At 41.2% G+C, this 20,214-nt stretch overlaps 1 long non-coding RNA gene across 1 annotated transcript in view; it reads left to right on the top strand.

The window, feature by feature from the left end:
* Positions 1-20,214, top strand: part of LOC111968329 (uncharacterized) — a 32,274-nt gene that overhangs the window by 9,875 nt on the left and 2,185 nt on the right. The gene's annotated exons all lie outside the window — the stretch shown is intronic.

Here is a 20,214-nt window from a genome sequence, read left to right as displayed (position 1 = left end):
CATTAAAATGTCAGACTTGATTTGACCTAGAGACAAATGTATCAACCCCTACAAATAATGTCCATTTATTATAATCAACATTTCCTGTTGCTGTAGGATTATTTTCCTGCTGTAGCAAACTGGCTCAAATTAAGACCCTATATCTGTACATGATGCTGACCCTGGTGTCCCTTCTTACATGCAAATGTCCAAAGAAAATGTCTACCTACACTCTTAAAGGGTTCTTCGGCTGTCCCCATAGGATAACCCTTTGAAGTACCATTTTAAGTTCCATAGGATAACCCTTTTTTGTTTCAGGTAGAACCCTTTTGTGTTCCATGTAGAACCCTCTGTTGGAAAGGGTTCTACCTGGAACCTAAAAGGGGACAGCCCCAAAAAAAAACATTTTGGAATCCTTTTTTCTAAGTGTACCCTGATCTAATGGAAAGATGAAATAATAGTTTCTTCAGCTTCATAATCACAAATGCATTTGGATTATATTTATGGATCCCCTTATTGAAATAGATTACGCCAGAAGATAGTAAAAGAGACCAGCGATCTGCTGTTATGTTCAATGTTTTTCAGCCCTTGCACTTTACACAGAGCAATCGTACCTATTTCAAGAGATGGACGTTTCTAATCTGTTTCTAGTTATAGCTGTGTGTTATTTTCGGCCATATTAACCTCTGCCAAACAGAAAAGGATCGTTGTTCTTTCTGTTTGTCTGGTGAATAAAGTTTGTTATTTATCTATAATTTTGTGTAGTTCAGTTCTATTTTCCCGTCTTTGCTCATTGGTTTTTATACATTTCGTGGACATTAAACAATATATCATTTAGTTTTATCCAAGTAAACAACATGTTTCCATTTCAAAGGTGGGTAACCTTTGAAATGACTGTACATCATTTCATGTTTGACTCCAAAAGTCTCTGTAATTAGCCCAACAAAGGGAACCAAAATTATTCCACTCATAAATCCGGAAAATAACATTTTTTCAAATATGTCTAAATTACAGTAGATCAGAGTCAAAAGATTATCTTTGCATGTCACACAGGAACCAAATGCGATGTCAATCACCAACATTTGTCAAAGCACCTCTCAGAGGATAATAAGGCCTCTCTAAGTATGAGATATTACAGGTCAAGACCCCCTCTTGCATGTCATGATGACTCCTAATTGCAATTTATATAATAACCAGGAGAGAGTTTTGGAAGCATGTAGAAAAGGAGAAGAAATTATTATGGCTTGTCAGGTATGACAGTTTTCAGTTAAGCGCCTCCTTTTTTTTCAGTGTTCTGTAGCAGTAGGACTACACTCCTCTCACTCCGCAATTAACTTGGCTCTCTCATTAATAAGCATGGTCAGAATTGACAAGGTAATCTCTACATTGTACATCGGAGGAGAGAAGACATGTACAGATGTAGGATCCTAATTCGATCAGTATTTTGTTGCTGAGAATTTTCCTGCACAGCAGGAAATGAAAACTTGAAGTGTATTTGAAGTTTAAAAAGGCTTCTAAAGTTTGTAATTTCCACTTTAAAATGTCAGACTTGATTTGCCCTTATGAAAAATGTATCAACCCCTACAAAACAAGTCCATTAATTATAATCCACATAATAATTCACATTTCCTGTTGCTGCTGGTTTATTTTCATGCTGTAGAAAACTGGCTCAAATTAAGATCCTACATCTGTAGCCAGTCTGCTGCTGCGAAAATCTATTGGAAAGTTTATGCCATCATTGTAGATGATGCCAACATTTCAAGGTTGTTAGTAGATTAGTTGAAAGTATACATCAGCCCCCTTACTAATTTTGGAAATCTGCCAATGTATTTAATTAACACATACTGATTAGAACCATGGCATGGGGTAGGTAACCCATGGACAGGAAGGTAGCTAAGATCTGGACCCAGAAATATATTACAACTACAATACCCAATACAGCAACTGCCATTCACAGGCTCGGATTACTATAAGATGACAACAGTGGAGAAAGTCAGAGGTAATCAGCGTTTGCCTCCTTTGGCGATACCCTGTTATTGCAAGGCTGATGTTGAAATGACTTTAGCCTGCATGGTATGTACTGTACAGTATTGTATCCTCCTTATATGGCTACATTTTGGCTCTACTTTAAATCCCTATGGTGAAGACACATTATCTGTTATGACACATTGGTGGTAACAGCGCAAACAGTTCCTGTTTGTAAGTTATCACTGTCTGCCATTGTTATTCCTACCCTGGGTGATTTTCAAATCACAATGCGATACATGCATGTAGGTGTAAAAATGTCACAGCACTTGATGCCATGTTGTAGGAAAAATGTTTTGGGTGAAGTTTGTTTACTTTTTGTCATCAATTCACACAAGAAGCAAAGGGCAGCACAGTAGTGAGGAACACAATACGCGATATCCGTGTATTCTCCATCTCAGATCATGGTCCCATGAAGATAACACTACTTTTGTAGCAGACTAATGCTCAACATCAACCACCAAAAAATGAGACAGCTTTAGTGTGCTCTTGTGACTTGTGTGGGACTAGAAGCCTGATGCTTCCGTATGGTGCATATCCTTCCAGCCCAGTCACATATGTGCCTGTTTGGAACTGTTGGCTGACTTCATTTGCTGCGCTGGGAATCCTTCTCTGAGATGAACCACAACAATGAATTTCTCCTCCATCCATGGCTGATGCCACATATCTCTCTTAATAAGATCAGTAGTAAAACGGTATACTCAAACACAGACACTGTTTATTATTATGGCGCAAACCGGTTTGATCCACACGACTAAGGACGTTAACGTGTTATTGTGGAGTTAAATTGGTGGCGGTAAGAATAGAACAAGGGATGTTGAAACTTATACTTTGGTTTCATTAACACTGGTACATTGCTCAGCTACAAAGTGGATATGTGGCTAATGTAGCTTTTTCTGAGCACAGAAATGTGTAAAAAATATTACATTAAGGGTGACATTTCCGTCATGTAAAAAAAACACAGATCTGTTCAAAACGATCATAAAACTTGTTATAACTCATTGCTATTACATGTGCAGACGTTGGTTGAGAGATTGGATAGTGGTACACAAAATTAACAAGATTCAAAATGTTCCTCTTACTTTGAGATATGTGAATAATATTACCACAATTTAACAAATTAAGGGAGCACTCTCAACCTTAATTAAGGTAAATGTACAGAAGTCCCAGATTCAAAATGAGTGTAGAAAGCAACCTGCCGTTTCCTGACAGCTGACAGTGCCGTTAAAAACAGCACATAGGCCCTCCCGAGTGGCGCAGTGGTCTAAGGCACTGCATCGCAGTGCTAGCTGTGACACTAGAGATTCTGGGTTCGAGTCCAGGCTCTGTCACAACCGGCCGCGACCGGGAAACCCACGGGTGGCGCACAATTGGCCCAGCATCGTCTGGGTTAGGGGAGGGTTTGGCCGGCGGGGATGTCCCGCAGCGCGGCTTGGTTGGGTTGTGTTTTGGAGGATGCACGGATCTCGACCTTCGCCTCTCTCGAGTCCGTACGGGAGTTGCAGCGATGAGACAAGACTACCAATTGGATACCACGAAAACGGGGTAAAAAAATGAAGTAAAACAGCACACATATCATCTTGCTTCCGAACTACACACTCATCACTGTTTACTGAATGACAGTTGTAAAACATAAGAATATTGCTATCGCATCCTACTTCTACATAGATATTTATAAACATTATGCCTTGTTTATCCCCCACCATAAACAAGTGTATGATGAAATGTGATTGGTGTAAATGTAAATAATTGCACCTCTCTCTCACACGAGGAATAACAACAAACTCTCCAGCTTTCATAATGGAAGGCAGTGAATGCTAGAAGCCTATTTTTGATACTTAAGAGGGGAATTGAATAGCAAACAGCACAAAACATATTGCAACAGTGAGTGCAGGGGCAGCCCCCATTCAACCCAAATAAAAAACAACAAAGTGCACCTTTAATTATTTTGTGTCTCCCACAAACAACTTAAATTGGGTTGGAGAAGGCAGGGGAGGGACTGCCAACGCACTGGCTTGTGTTCATTAGGGATTTTAAAGGACTGCTACTGTCCCCTAACGGGTCTTTTCTGTGACTGCATAGTCGCAGGCGGCTAATGACCCTGTTGTCACCCCTCTTGTTCGCTGAGGCCAGGCCCCAACAGGCAGGCAGACGCACTCTGCCCAGAGCTACTGAGAACATTAATTGGATGCTATGCTGCCTGGGTGTGGCTACAGGAGGGGTGTTGGTGGTGGGTGCGTGGAAGCCGCCATCAGTGCATGGGCCAGCAAACTTGATAATAGACCCCTATGGGACACGCTATATCAATCTACAGTTTCAAACCTGCTAATTGAACTCCTGTGCACTGGAGGGAGGAGGTCTCTACAGAGCTTTTATAATTTAAGCCATTTATAATGCTAGCAAAGGGTTCCTTTTAGAAAGGTTGCAAGAAGTAATACACTGTCTTTTCTCTGATCTTTCCTAAACCATATAGTTACAAAAATGTTGCATTGTATTGTGTCTGTCATTTTTAGTCGAGAAACAATCGACCAACTGATCCAGACACATTGAACTGAAGCATGTAGTAACGTAAATGCAAGTTGCGGTAGAGAGGATATTTACTGTGATAAACCAGCCAAATGAATGGGTTGGCAGCTGGACCATGAGTCAGGGTCTGCTTGTCCTTTGTTGATTGGATGTTGCCCTTGTGGTTGGTCCTGTTGCCATGGCAACCTGTAATAGTAACAATCAGGTGCAGTATCCTGACAGAGATTTTCTAATGGTGTTGTTAGGCCACTGGCTGCTACTGTGTCTACTCTAGCAACGTAAGATAGAGGAGGTGTGCAGTGGAGAGAGAAAGCTGTCTGATCTGATGGTCTCTCAGGTGTCACTCACAGCAGTAACACATGCATCGGTCATGACTACCGTCCATGAGCCTCAGTCACTCTGATATCATATGATGTATTGTTTCTCCTCCACTGGTCTGTCCACTTAAAGTCACAATCCTGAGTTTGTATCTCAGCTAAACGGCAGCCCCAGCCAAAGGCAAGGGGCTTGGGAAAATGTAACCGCTCTCAAATTCATAGATGGAGCTATTGATGAAAGTACTTCGAGCCCATGTGATCAAAACCGCACTGGGTCTAAGACAACAGAAACCTAACCCTTAGGTGAGACGCACACGGTTATGTATCATGTAAATTCTCCTCAATGGAACACGTGCCCATCTCACCACCTTCCTCCCTCCCCTCCGTTCTGTAACCCACCGCCCTTCAAACAGCCGGCACACAAACACATATACAGTATGAGATGTATCTGATTAATTACAAATCATCTGTGATGTACACGACTGCTTCACTAATTGCTGCTGGAAGCTGTGCTCATTAGCGGTTCTCATCTGGCGTGGCGCAAAAGCTAAACAACCTGCAAACGATCCAGCAATTACTGCTATTTTACCACTCCAGCATCAGGCGAGCAAGTGTAGAATGAAAATAGCTGCAGTAAATAACAAAAGGGCGTTTGGCTTCAAGTGTCTAAAACTGCCTGGCTCCACCACCGCCCGCCACAGAGACAGAAGAGAAGGGTATTTGTTTTGTTTTTAAAGGAGCCACAGTAGGGCACTCCTGAAGTTTTTTTTTTACCAAGGCTGTCTTCAGTACAGCGACACGCCCACAGATCATTTAATGACCAAACTAAGTTCTTGTTTATCAATAAAGTGCTGCTACATTGACAATGTGTGGGTGTAGAGTAACGCCATGTGAATCGAAAGACATCGGTCTCGACACAAACATCTCTAGGCTACACAGCTGGGTGAGTGATGGAACATGTGTTCGCAGATATAGGGCCTTGTAGACGAACAAAACAGACATACGGACAGACAGGTTTGATCTCTCCACATCTCAAACAGCTTGATCAATCACGGATACTTCCTTTTTGTCTATAACACCATCCAGGAGGGATAACTTATTATTCCTGGCCTGCGTGTCTTTTACAGCTCTTTTTTTCTTTGTTTGGCAGTTGTGTCCATTTAGAGTTTTGTTAATGAGATGAATTTGACCAATGCAAGTGCATGATGTACTTAACACCTCAGTTTGCACAGAAAGTCAGCGAGCCTACGTTGTAACACGTAAGACAACACATCTACGAGGCTTGGTGGTGCATGGTAACCGACACTGCTGGGAGCATAGACTGAATTAGACAAAAGGAGACTACTGCTCATTGATAGGGTCAAGCCATTTCAGACATATGCGATCGGGCTAAATCGTATTCATGCCAAGAAATAGCGAAGCTAATACTACTATGTTTACAAAATCATGACTCACGTTTAATGCAGGGAATTATTTTTGAATGCAACTTCATAATTAAATGTTTTAATTCTATACGGCCGTTGTCATTCTATGAACAAAACCAATACGGTAATCAGACTGGATGTTAGAAAACAATGAAATCAAGCCTCATGAATATTAGAGATGCGGACAACAAAAGCCTGTTTTCTTTGTAAAAGTGTATATCTAGACAGTTATTAACAAGTGTATCATTAATATTTTTGTGTTGGAAGAAGCTCATTGGCAAAATGTCTAAACAGTCAGAGGCTTTGTACTAAAAAAACAAACAGCTCTCAAAACACATCTCAAAACACATCTATCGTACTAAGCGCGTGCGCGTGCGCGGTTAATGCTGCTCCCTCCTCGCTTCCCTCTCTTTCCGTCCCTTTATTTCTCCATATCTCTCTCACTATTTCTCTCACATACACACAAACTCATGTGAATGTGTTTATCTAATGTTAGCCGTTCATTTCAAAACCCTACCTCTGAACCGTTATTTCCCATTGTAAAGAGTGATGGGGGAGAAGATATTTTGTGTGGGAGGACAGCAGGCTTTTCTGTGAAATCCTCTTTTAAAAGAGATGAGAAAGAAAAGGTAAGCTGAAATTAATTTCAATAAAGGCACAGACTCTTGAGTATGGGAGTGGTGGAGGCCATTAGTGGGAATATGATTGGCAGATACATGGATACTCTGTACCAAAGACCAGGGTAATTATCCCAGGTGTCGCTGAGTGAGTGTGTGTGTGTGTCTGTGAGCTTGCATACAAGCCAGTATGTGTATGGTAGAGCAAGTGAAATATAGACAGACTACCCCTCTCCTTTTTACTCTTTGGATAGGTTTGTTATTAGTTATATTCACATGTGACTATCCACATGTCCTCACCTTTAGTAATTAGAGAACATGCAACATCATTGCCCAAAGAGCATGAAGTAAAAGCAGAAGACTGGGGAGTGTGGAGTGTGGGTTGAATCCAATCATGTTGGTTCTGTTCTGGGGTCCACACCTGGGTTCAAATACTATTTGAAATCATTTCAAATAATTGAAATGTGCTGGATTGAGCTTGTCTGACTTAATGGCTCAATAGAGTAGTCCCAAAAGTGCAAACCCCGCCCATCTTGCACTCCAGGCATGCTATAGCAAATGCTCAAAGTATTTGAAAGATTTCTAATAGTATTTTAACCCAGGGCTATCTGTGGTGTTGGTACCATAGGCATTAGCCAGCCAGGGAGGAGCTAAGCTAACTAAGCCCCTAATGAAGTGCTCCAGGCACCAGGTTGGTTTTACATCACCACCACCAACAGCAGTTTTCCCACCTTTCCCCAAAACTCAGGGGAATCAATTTGAACAAATAAAGAACATATTGTAACTGGGCTCGTTGCAACGTTAATGAATGTAGCAGATGCTAAGAACACAGAGTCCCAATTACCAAGGGAACCGGCAAGAGCCCATTTGCCATTTGTTATATTAAGTATTTGGAATTAGCGCCCGTCCAGGTATAATTAAAAATTGTGCCACTTTCCCCATCAACACGTGAAAACTTGTTCATTTACAACTTTTTTTTCCTTTCCCCTGGTGATTTCAACAGATGGCATGAGAAAATGTGAAACTAGAGGAAGATTATTATTTATTTTTTTACAAACATGTCGCTGTTGAAGGTAATGTAATGTAATGAAGCTGGTAAATCAGGTTTTGGCAACAGTAACGTGTTTGACATAACAAGACAGGGTACCGAACGAGGATGAGAGGTCCTTCGACACTTACTGCAGTTTGTGTTGAATCAAACCAGTTTTATCCGGAAACAAGTCAAAGAAGTATAGACACTTTGAGAACCTTGTTACAGCACCATCTCCTGATCATTCTATTTCATGTATGACTCTGGATGCTTGTATTTCCTGCTGTGATTACCACCACACGATACATAGGGTTGAGGTGTAAGTTTGTCCATTCTGGACTGCTTGGGCTGGAATTCAATGCAACCTTACAGTCTCTGTCTTTGTCTACAACCTACTGGATAGTCTACATGTGATAATCTACGATGTAGGCCTGGTTCAATAGAATTGAGCCCTTTGTATGTCCAGCAGTTGTATTTCTTGAATGGTCTATACCTGCTCAGTGCAGCCTCAGTGTTTGTAGAAAGGTGATGTACAGTGAGGCTCCAAAAGTATTGAGACAGTGACACATTTGCTGTTGTTTTGGCTCAGTACTCCAGCACTTTGGATGTGAAATTATATTTATGCCTCTAACTTTCTCACTCATCATTATTCTCAATTCATTCAAGATTATCTGTAATCATGGTAGCATCCACATTAATGTAGAAGTGTTCAGAAACATATTCTATTCTTATTTACAATAAAAGTGACTCCTAAAATACACTATTTACCATTAATTTCTATTGGGCACAAAATAACCTGAAACACAACCAAAACAAACAGCAAATGCATCCAACTAATGTGTAGAGTCACAAGCTTGATGTAGTCAGTGCGTGCTATGATTATGGGGCCAAATACAAAACTGTTTAATATTTTAATACACATTAGTGAATTTGGCCCAATACTTTTGTACAAAAAGTGGTGTAATTTCTAAACGGTTCAACCGATATGGATGAAAATAACCTCAAATTAAAGCTGACGGTCTGCACATTAACCTCATAGTCATTGTATCATTTCAGAAGTGCTGGAGTACAGAGCCAAAACAACGTGTCACTGTCCCAATACTTTTGGAGCTCACTGTATGTGGTGATTTTAGAGTAAAACAATTCCATTGACTTTCCCTGAATTTTCAGGTTTTCTAGAAATTATATTTGGAGGATTTCCTGACTATTTCTTCCTGATTCTGGGAATCTTCCAACCACAATTGCTGGGAAAACCTTTTTGCAACCTATACTAGGTGGTTGTATGTTTGTAATGACATCAGAGTGACACTGGGACGTGATGGCGGTGTTCAGTTCTTAGTGCCTTGTTCTAGGGTCATTTGGCACAGTGGGCTCTAACAGACAGACTGCTCCTCTGAAACTGTGCAGCCATCCATGAATCAGACCTGGGTTCAAATAGTTTTGGTTTTCTTTTTTAAAAAGTGTGAGTCTGCCTGGAGTGCCAGATGAGTTTGGGTTTGCACTTTTGGGATTATTCCATTGGTTCCATTGCGCTAGACAAGCTCAATCAAGCACAGCTAAAGTATTTAAAAGAAAACAAATAGGACCTACTATTTGAACCCAGGTCTGCTCCCTGTAGAACACATTTCACCATCAATCTGTTTATAGAGATTACATTTTTCCTTTCATTTCTATCCCTGTGTACAATAAACAGTCCTCCTGTACACGTGTACCCCACAGATTTATTGTGTTTCAAGTTAATAAAAAAAGACGGTAGAGACATCGTTCATATACTTAAGACCGTTGTTTCAAAACAGCCACACCAGCCCTCTTACATGGTAACTGTGACGTGAGAATGGTAATGAGAGAAGTAGTTAAGTGGAAGGCACATTAGCCGGAACGTCACACATCTGTAGTGTAGACAGTAGATGATGTTCCTTAGGTCAGGCAACATGAGATTGTTTCTGACAGCTGGGTGTCAAACGTAAACGACAGGGGTGCTATGTACTGCAAATGTGGCGCTCTTGTCAAATCATCACAAATTCTACTCTGACCCTGCAGGCAGGCAGACGGCAGTAGTCTGCCTGTGTCTCTCAAAGGCTGCCTGGCTCTCTCTCTCACGGTAGTGTGTGGACTGACTGGAGTGTGTTTTCCCTCCGTTACCATGACAACAGCTCCCTGTCTTTTAAAGGCTGTGTGTGTGTTCACAATTTGTATGTCGTCAGTACCAAGTTTGAATGTTTAGGATCTCTCTCTCACTCTCTGCGCATCACTATCCACCATGAGCACATTTACATGTTACCTAATTAGCTTGCTTAATTATTGTTTCCTGTCACAAGAGTGTGCATGTGGTATTGAGGCTTTCATGGACTTGTTAGATGAGGTAGTGTGAGATGAACTATAGCATGTCCATACCTGCCTCCTTGATATGCATACTGACAAAATGAAGATGCAGTACTGATATTGGACTAAGTCTGTTACTAGCATCATCATACTGTAGCTACTAACTGGCAGTGGTGGAAAAAGTATCCAATTGTCATACTTGAGTAAAAGTATAGTTACCTTAATAGAAAGTTACTCAAGTAAAAGTGAAAGTCAACCAGTAAAATACTACTGGAACAAAAGTCTAAAAGTATTTGGTTTTAAATATACTTAAGTATCAAAAGTAAATGTAATTGCTAAAATATACCTTAATATCAAAAGTAAAAGAAAGTATACATCAGTTAAAAGTCCTTATATTAAGCAGAGCAGACGGCACCGTTCTTGTTTTTAAAATGTATGGATAGCCAGGGCACACTCCGACACACTCCGACACACTCCGACATTATTATCAAAAGATGCATGTGTGTTTAGTGAGTCCGCCAGGCCAGCGGCAGTAGGGATGACCTGTGTTCTCTCGGGGCGGCAGGTAGCCCAGTGGTTAGAGCAATTGGACTAGTATCCGGAAGGTTGCAAGATCAAATCCCCGAGCTGACAAGGTAAAAATCTGTCTTTCTGCCCCTGAACAAGGCAGTTAGCCCACTGTTCCTAGGCCGTCATTGAAAATAAGAACTTGTTCTTAATTGACTTGCCTAGTTAAATAAAGAAAAAAGAAAAATAAGTTTGTGAATTTGACCATTTTCCTGTCCTGCTAAGCATTCAAAATGTAACGAGTACTTTTGTTTGTCAGGGAAAATGTAGGGAGTAAAAAGTACAGATACCCCCAAAAACGACTTACTAAGTAGTACTTTAAAGTATTTTTACTTAAGTACTTTACACTACTGCTAACTGGTATAGTTACACTAACTAATAAAGTTGCTTCCAGTACAAAAGAAAGTATCAAAATGTGTGCATTCACTACTGTAAGTCGCTCTGGATAAGAGCATCTGCTAAATAACTAAAATGTCAAATGTAAAAATGTGCATTTCTTCTGCTCAGTAGCCAGGATACACTACATGACCAAAAGTATGTGGACACATGCTTATCGGACATTTCATTCCAAAATCATGGGCATTATTATGGAGTTGGTCCCCCCTTTGCTGCTATAACAACCTCCACTCTTCTGGGAAGGCTTTCCACTAGATGTTGGAACATTGCTGCGCGGACTTGCTGCCATTCAGCCACAAGAGCATTAGTGAGGTCGGGCACTGATGTTGGAAGATTAGACCTGGCTCGTAGTCGGCATTCCAATTCATCCCAAAGGTGTTTGATGGGGTTGAGGTCAGAGCTCTGTGCAGTCCAGTCAAGTTCTTCCACACCGATCTCGACAAACCATTTCTGTATGGACCTTGCTTTGTGCACAGGGGCAGGAAAGGCCCTTCCACATAGTTGGAAGCACAGAATCGTCTAGAATGTCATTGTATACTATAGCGTTAAAATGTCCCTTCACTGGAACTAAGGTGCCTAGCCTGAACCATGAACAAGAGCCACAGACCATTATTCCTCCTCCACCAAACATTACAGTTGGCACAATGCATTGGGGCAGATCACATTCTCCTGGCATCTGCCAAACCCAGATTCGTCCGTGGGACTGCCAGATGGTGAAGCGTGATTCATCACTCCAGAGAACGTGTTTCCACTGCTCCAGAGTCCAATGGCAGCAAGTTTTACACCACTCCAGCCGACACTTGGCATTGCGCATGGTGATCTTAGGCTGCTCGGTCATGGAAACCCATTTCATGAAGCTCCTGACGAACAGTTCTTGTGCTGACTTTGCTTCCAGAGGCAGTTTGGAACTCGGTAGTGAGTGTTGCAACCGAGGAGACTATTTTTACGCGCTACACGCTTCAGCACTCGCCAGTCCCGTTCTATGAGCTTGTGTGGCCTACCACTTCGTGGCTAAGCCGCTTATGCTCCTAGATGTTTCCACTTCACAATAACAGCATTTAGTTGATCAGGGCAGCTCTAGCAGGGCAGAAATTTGATAAACTGACTTGTTGGAAAGGTGACATCCTATGACGGTGCCACGTTGAAAGTGAATCCGCTCTTCAGTAATGCCATTCTACTTCCAATATTTGTTTATGGAGATTGCATGGCTGTGTCCTCAATTTTATACACCTTTCAGCAACGGGTGTGGTGGAAATAGCCAAATCCACTCATTTGAAGGGGTGTCTACATACTTTAGTATATATAGTGCATCTCAACCCAGTATTTGACTTGGCCTAACCTTAATTCATACTGCAAGCTGCATCTCTTTTTATCCCCCAGTCTTCCCTCCCTCCATCAGTCTACTTTACAACGCACTTCTTGCCCTAAAGCAACTTCCATGGGCTTTTCATTCGGATGACACAATGGGGGGAAATAGAGCAACTTAATTACTGTCCAACATTCATGAGCCGATGTCTGAAAATGTAAGAGTAGCTGTCTAGTAGGGGCTGAGTCTGAGGGAGACAGGGAAAGACTTATGACTGACTGCACACTGCTCATGAAAACCACTGACCCTTGGCTTTGTGTATCATTTGCAGTTTCATTCCAGTATTTGCATGTTCAACCATAAATAGCTACGCCTAGGTAAGCCATGCACGATACAGTGGTATTTGGTAGCCTATGTAGCTTTGTTCAAGCCAAGAAGAAAGTTCTGTCCATAGAATTAGAATGGATTCTATTTATATGCTTCTGTGAAAGCTCCATCTACAGAGCAGACAGGATTTGACGGTTCAGTCATCCAGCCATTAGTGACTCACGCCACACAACTAAAATGGGTATTTTGGGGACATTTTCGACTGAGTTAATCACCTGAACTTGTTTACCATCTATACTTCCACCACACTGTGATAGACAGATGTTATTTAGAAGATAGCTACCTTTAACTGAGTCTCTAGTTCCCTTTTAGATGTTCCAGTTCTTATTCCACTCAGTGATAATAGAAAGTAATTAATCAAATGAATGGGGAAAATCATTTCATTAATTCATGTGTTTTGTCGTTGCAAATAATTTTGTTTGATTTTGTATCCTTTAAAAAAATATATAAGCCATAGTGAATGACTGTCGCTCAATTTGTGTTCTGCACTGCCACCTACAGTCTGTTGTAGAGCACATACACTACTGTGGGTTTCGTTCTATCATTCCTCTGGTAATAATATATGCCATTTAGCAGACGCTTTTATCCAAAGCGACTTGGTCATGCGTGCATAAGACATTTTACGTGTGGGTGGTCCCGGGATTCAAACCCTCTATCTTGTCGTTGCAAGCGTTATGCTCTACCAACTGAGCTACAGAGGACCACTGGTGATGCCTACATACTAAACTGGTCATACCTAGATACTTAATTCCTAATTTTGCACAAAAACAGTAACATTATTTGGACGGTATCCTCCTGTAGGCCTAGTGTAAAAACAATAATAATACATTGTTTTATCAATCGAATTTCTAAGAGAAATCAGATAGTAGGCTAAACTGGTTTTTTTTTATTTTATTTTATTTAACCTTTATTTAACCAGGTAGGCAAATTGAGAACACGTTCTCATTTACAATTGCGACCTGGCCAAGATAAAGCAAAGCAGTTCGACACATACAACAACACATAGTTACACATGGAGTAAAACAAACATATAGTCAATAATACAGTGAAAAAAATAAATAAGTCTATATACAATGTGAGCAAGTGAGGTGAGATAAGGGAGGTGAAGGCAAACAAATATATGTATAAATAAATAAAATAAATAATAAAATATAAAGGCCATGGAGGTGAAGTGAATACAACACAGCAAGTAAAAAAAAAAAAAACCCTGGAATGGTTGGTTTGCAGCGGAAGAAAGTGCAAAGTAGAGACAGAAAATAATGGGGTGCAAAGGAGCATAAATTAATAAAATAAATACAGTAGGTAAAGAGGTAGTTGTTTGGGCTAAATTGTAGATGGGTTATGTACAGGTGCAGTAATCTATGAGCTGCTCTGACAGCTGGTGCTTAAAGCTAGTGAGGGAGATAGGTGTTTCCAATTTCAGAGATTTTTGTAGTTCGTTCCAGTCATTGGCAGCAGAGAACTGGAAGGAGAGGCGTCCAAAGGAAGAATTGGTTTTGGGGTGACTAGAGAGATATACCTGCTGGAGCGCGTGCTACAGATAGGTGCTGCTATGGTGACCAGCGAGCAGAGATAAGGGGGGACTTTACCTAGCAGGGTCTTGTAGATGACTGGAACAGTGGGTTTGGCGACGAGTATGAAGCGAGGGCCAGCCAACGAGAGTGTACAGGTCGCAGTGGTGGGTAGTATATGGGGCTTTGGTGACAAACGGATGGCACTGTGGTAGACTGCATCCAATTTATTGAGTAGGGTTTTGGAGGCTATTTTGTAAATGACATCACCGAAGTCGAGGATTGGTGGATGGTCAGTTTTACAAGGGTATGTTTGGCAGCATGAGTAAAGGATGCTTTGTTGCGGAATAGGAAGCCAATTCTAGATTTGACTTTGGATTGGAGATGTTTGATGTGAGTCTGGAAGGAGAGGTTTAGTCTAACCAGACACCTAGGTATTTGTAGTTGTCCACATATTCTAAGTCAGAACCGTCCAAAGTAGTGATGTTGGACAGGCGGGCAGGGGCAGGCAGCGATCGGTTGAAGAGCATGCATTTGGTTTTACTTGTATTTAAGAGCAGTTGGAGGCCACGGAAGGAGAGTTGTATGGCATTGAAGCTCGCCTGGAGAGTTGTTAACACAGTGTCAAAAGAAGGGCCAGAAGTATACAGAATAGTGTCGTCTGCGTAGAGGTGGATCAGAGAATCACCAGCAGCAAGAGCGACATCATTGATGTATACAGAGAAGAGAGTCGGTCCAAGAATTGAACCGTCTAAACGGTTTCTTGACCGTTTAGACGTTGAATATGCTTATTTAGCATGATTACATAATTGTTATATTTTGTCTAGCAGAAGTAGAGACCAAAGGCATTATCCAAAAATCCCAAACCTCTTCTGACAGTTCTCTCACTGTGGCTCTGCTCTGAGGCATCCTTTCCAACAGGGGGCACTGTTTGCCTAGTTCATTTAAAGGCTCTGTTCTTTTGGTTGGAAGCTGCCATTTACTTATTCATTCCATAGCAAACTACAGTGAACAATCAATTGGTGAATGCTCTTTTATAGTATGTATGTGCAAGGTTGTAGAGATGTGGTTCTTTAATCAGCATGTCCAACAAAAATAGGCAAGGCTTCATGCATGTTTGGCACATTGATAGTCTGGTCAAAACTGTAGAGGAATCTATAGATGATATAACTTGTGTGGTTTGCATAGCATTTATAATCATGTGGCCATACATTGTTATATACACCATATTGTCTCTCAACCTATGTGACTTCTTTTAGGTTTGAGACCACTTGAGAATTTAGCCCACATCCTACATCTCAAGATGCCATCCCTTAAACACAGCTGTCACAGCTCTGCCCTTTATGTAGGAAACAAAAATTAATGTATAGAAATATATATGTGAAAAAAACATGATACATGTGAAAACCCACATGTGAAAAACACAATTCCCTTTTGTCAGGTCCTGTGAAGTCCCTGTGGCAAAATGTGACAATGTGCAGGTGTCTAGGAAGAAGGGCAATTCCATGGTTCCCGGAATTGCGCTGAGATGGAAGTATAGCGCGAAACAAACAAAAAATATATAAACTTTGTGCATAGAATTGTATGGTTTGATTTCAATGACTACTTTAAAAAAATGTACACTGAACATTCTACAAAACATATTGACTGGAAGAACAGTGGAGATGCAAAGTTTGGTAAAATAATTTTTGTAAAATCTCCCTCTGTTTGTTTCCAAAAACTCTGAAGTGTCTACTCCGAATTAAGATTGAAAGAATTCTGCAGAAAGATGTCCGCTATAACATGACAGCTTGAGTTTTAAAACATTTATTTTGGTTATTGAACTACATTAAGTGAAGTGGATTTACACCTGGTAACAGAATTGTGGTAACGGAATTTCCTTATGGGTTCCTGATATGTACTACACAGAAATGCATAATTATGAACGCTATTCTATTCATGGCATTGTATCCTAAATAGGTACACAATGTACAACACAGTCGAGCTCAGTAGAATACCGTAGAGTTGGAGTACTCAACTCTACACCACTCTACTGTACAGTAGACACTACTATACTTATCTATACTCTACTTGTCTTTACTGTACTGTCCTCTAATGTGCTCTACTGAACTGTGCTGCCCAAACTTGTGAAACATAGACGTCTATGATTGGTTCAGATTTGGTCCGGTCCGGGGTTTGTGATGGGGAACTAGAGTGGAGCCCATGAAAACACAGACACTAACAAGACAGAAATGTCTTATTATTAGTCAATTATTAATTGTTAACCATTAATATTAAATAAACCAGGTAAATATGTAATTTTTCTATCACAGGTTAAATCTATACTATCATACCAACTAGAATGAAGCACAGGACATGCATTCTAATAGCTATGCTAGTGTGGATATTAGAGCCATTGCTTACATGCCTGCCATGTTAGCATGTCAACAGGACTCATGCCCTGAGGATTGGCAGCTCAGGTCAGGTGGGTGCCTGTTCAGAATGTGGACAGCAACCATCAGCCACTCAGTCTCTGGAGGGTGTTCCGCAGTGGGACAGCAGCTGACACACACCCAGGCCCACGCGCACATGCATGAACTGTACAAAGGCACACATGCACATACACACACACACACACACACACTGTACGAAGGCATGCATGCATACACTCACGTACTGTACGAAGGCACGCATAAACACACAGCGTAACCCACCAGGCAACTGAGAGTCAGCCACAGTTGGGGCCACAGCCACCCATACACTGTAAGATCATATCACTCTGACAAGGGTTGACCCAACAACACACAATGTATAAGAAATTGCAGTATACACAGCACGGTACGTTTACAATGGTTAAAGTAGAATATTTGGTTGACCTATATAGCCAACTGACTTTGTTATTATGTAAACATGTGCAGTATAAAAAAGGGAAACTATTTGGAATTACAATATACAGTGGATGCCTGATAAAACCACCGGTTGGTTTCAGTCCTTGCTGATTTGTGATCATGGCATAGAGTTGGACTTTATGGCACTATTTCTAAGCAGCACAATTTCACACCCACTAAATGGCTCATGTGCTTAACAGAGCAAAAGTGCTTCCAGCCAGAGTCAGGTGTAGACCTTACAGTGAAACGCTAACTTACAAGCCCTTAACCAACAACCAGCTTAAAATAGGGGGGCAATGAAAATAGTCTGGGTAGCCATTTGATTAGCTGTTCAGGAGTCTAATGGTTTGGGGGTATAAGCTGTTGAGAAACCTCTTGGACCTAGACTTGGCACTCCGGTACCGCTTGCTATGCGGTAGCATAGAGAACAGTCTATGACTAAGGTGGCTGGAGTCTGACAATTTTTAGGGCCTTCCTCTGACACCTGGTATAGAGGTCCTGGATGGCAGGAAGCTTGGCCCCGGTGATGTACTGGGCCGTACACACTACCCTCTGTAGTGCCTTGCGGAGGCCGAGCAGTTGCCATACCAGGCAGTGATGCAACCAGTCAGGATGCTCTCGATAGTGCAGCTGTAGAACTTTTTGAGGATCTGAGGACACATGCCAAATCTTTTCAGTCTCCTGTGGGGTAATAGGTTTTGTCGTGCCCTCTTCATGTCTTGGTGTGCTTGGACCATGATAGTTTGGTGATGTGGACACCAAGGAACTTGAAGCTCTCAACCTGCTCCACTACAGCCCCGTCAATGAGAATGGGGGCGTGCTCTGTCCTCCTTTTCCTGTAGTCCACAATCATCTCTTTTGTCTTGATCACGTTGAGGGAGAGGTTGTTGTCCTGGCAGCACACGGCTAGGTCTCTGACCTCCCTATACACAGACCCTATTGTCATCTTTCTCTGCTAGTTGATGGTAGATCGACACATCAGGGTTATCTTTCCTGGGGAGCTTCTTAACTGTCAACAGCTCTGACATGGCACACTATTCCATATAAAATGTACTATATTTGTGAACTTATGTTATAGAGAATAGGGTGCCATTTTGGACACACTGGTTTGGGATTGGAATCTCTTTATTGTATAAAATAAATCAAGCTTTGAATTGGATTTGACATCTTAAAGATTCTGCCTTTTGATTTGCGATCAGTGTGTACTGCAAGTCCCCCAGTAATGAGAAAAGGAAATGAAACATGTAATGAAACAGCAGATAACAAAAGTCCAGCTGTGAGCCTCTAGAATCAGAACCAGGAAAACGCTGAAGATGGAAAAAGATCTTTAAAAAAGAATGTGTCAGAGTGTCAAGATTTTAGATTTCCATTTGAATCACTACATCTACAATAACACACACACACACAAAGTCTCTTTTTCTAGTTTGTAAAATGATTATTTTAATGAACTTATTCCCTGGTTATTTATTTATTTATTTATTGATGTTGTATATCTTGTACTGTGAATGACAGACTGAATGAAAACAGGCACAGAAACAGCAGGTGGTGCCTCGGATAGATAGAGCTACAGTACTGAGCACACAGGCACATTCATGTCCCATAATACACTCTGCTTCCTGTTGCTTCCTGGGGGAAACATCCAACAACAGGAGAGCAGGAAGTTCCTTTTGGGGGGATTTTAACCTCCAATAAAAAATAAATAAAAAATGTAAAAACTATGAAAACATGGCTTAGCAAATTTTTTATTTGATATACAGTATGTTGTCTTTGATTTGTATTCTGTTGCGTGCCAAATACATTTTGATATGAGATATTTTAGGGCTCGATTCAATCCGTATCTCATAAAATCTGCTCTATAGCGCAATTGAAATTTAAAGGCAATGTTCCCATGTTCGCATAAACTGCATTCACAGTAAACACGGCACATGTCGGCTCAATTGGAAATTACCTTTACATTTGAATCGCGCTATACTTCCACGAAACAGATTTAATTGAGCCCTTATAGTATGCTTATTGATTCATTCATTAAAAGTATATGCCTTTATCTGCATGCATTCCACAATGGGAATTCAGCTATTGACCTTGTGAAAGTTGGGGAGGAGTACGGTTATTATGGTCACATGATGGATCACAGTCCTAATTCCTCTCCAAAATGTATGTCTTTGTTTCCATTCATACAGTAGCGTGTGTGTGTGTGAGAAAGAGAGAGCTTTCGTTTCGCTGGACAGAGAGATGGTCAAACTGAGGGATGGAGCCGGAAGGAGGAAGGATGTTTGGCCTTTCACCAGGACCTGGCTGGCAGTGACAACTGACCCTAGGCCCAGAGTGATGCATCATGCAATTTGGACCCTCCAATAGGTTATGTGATGTGTGAATTTCTCTCCGCTCCATCACTCACATAAATCCTGTCCAGTAGGCCATATGACCCACCAGGATCTTACCATGGAAAAGCCATTTTCAAATCAGCAGATGACTAAGATATTAGCCCTTAAAACAATATGTATGTGTATGTGTTACATTAAAGCACAAATATAGCACCAAAATCTCCCAATTATACTTCAGATTCTGCCGCATATCCACGTTTATCCAAACGTCACATTTCGAAGTGTTTTTAAGTTAAGGTTTGGGATAGGGTTAAAACATTAACGAGCCTGGCTCTGCCACGGCATATAGTCATGGCTATATTAACAACATTACTTTTGTCATAAAAATTATCCAAAACACAAGATAGAACGAGCCCATTTACATTTCACTGGTCGAATCGAGAAGTGTCGACCTCCTGTGTATTAGGCTGCTCATAGTGAACCACAGGGTCCGGCACTCATAACGCATGCAGATACCACCCTGCTAGCTAGATGGGGCGTGCCCATAATTTGGATGCTGGCGACCAACACTCAGTAATCTCAGAACTTCTCTAGACACAATTTTTTTGAAAACATT

The sequence above is a fragment of the Salvelinus sp. IW2-2015 genome, linkage group LG9 (assembly GCF_002910315.2).
Source record: "Salvelinus sp. IW2-2015 linkage group LG9, ASM291031v2, whole genome shotgun sequence".
Lineage (NCBI taxonomy): Eukaryota > Metazoa > Chordata > Actinopteri > Salmoniformes > Salmonidae > Salvelinus > Salvelinus sp. IW2-2015.
This window is presented reverse-complemented; position numbering and strand designations above follow the sequence as displayed.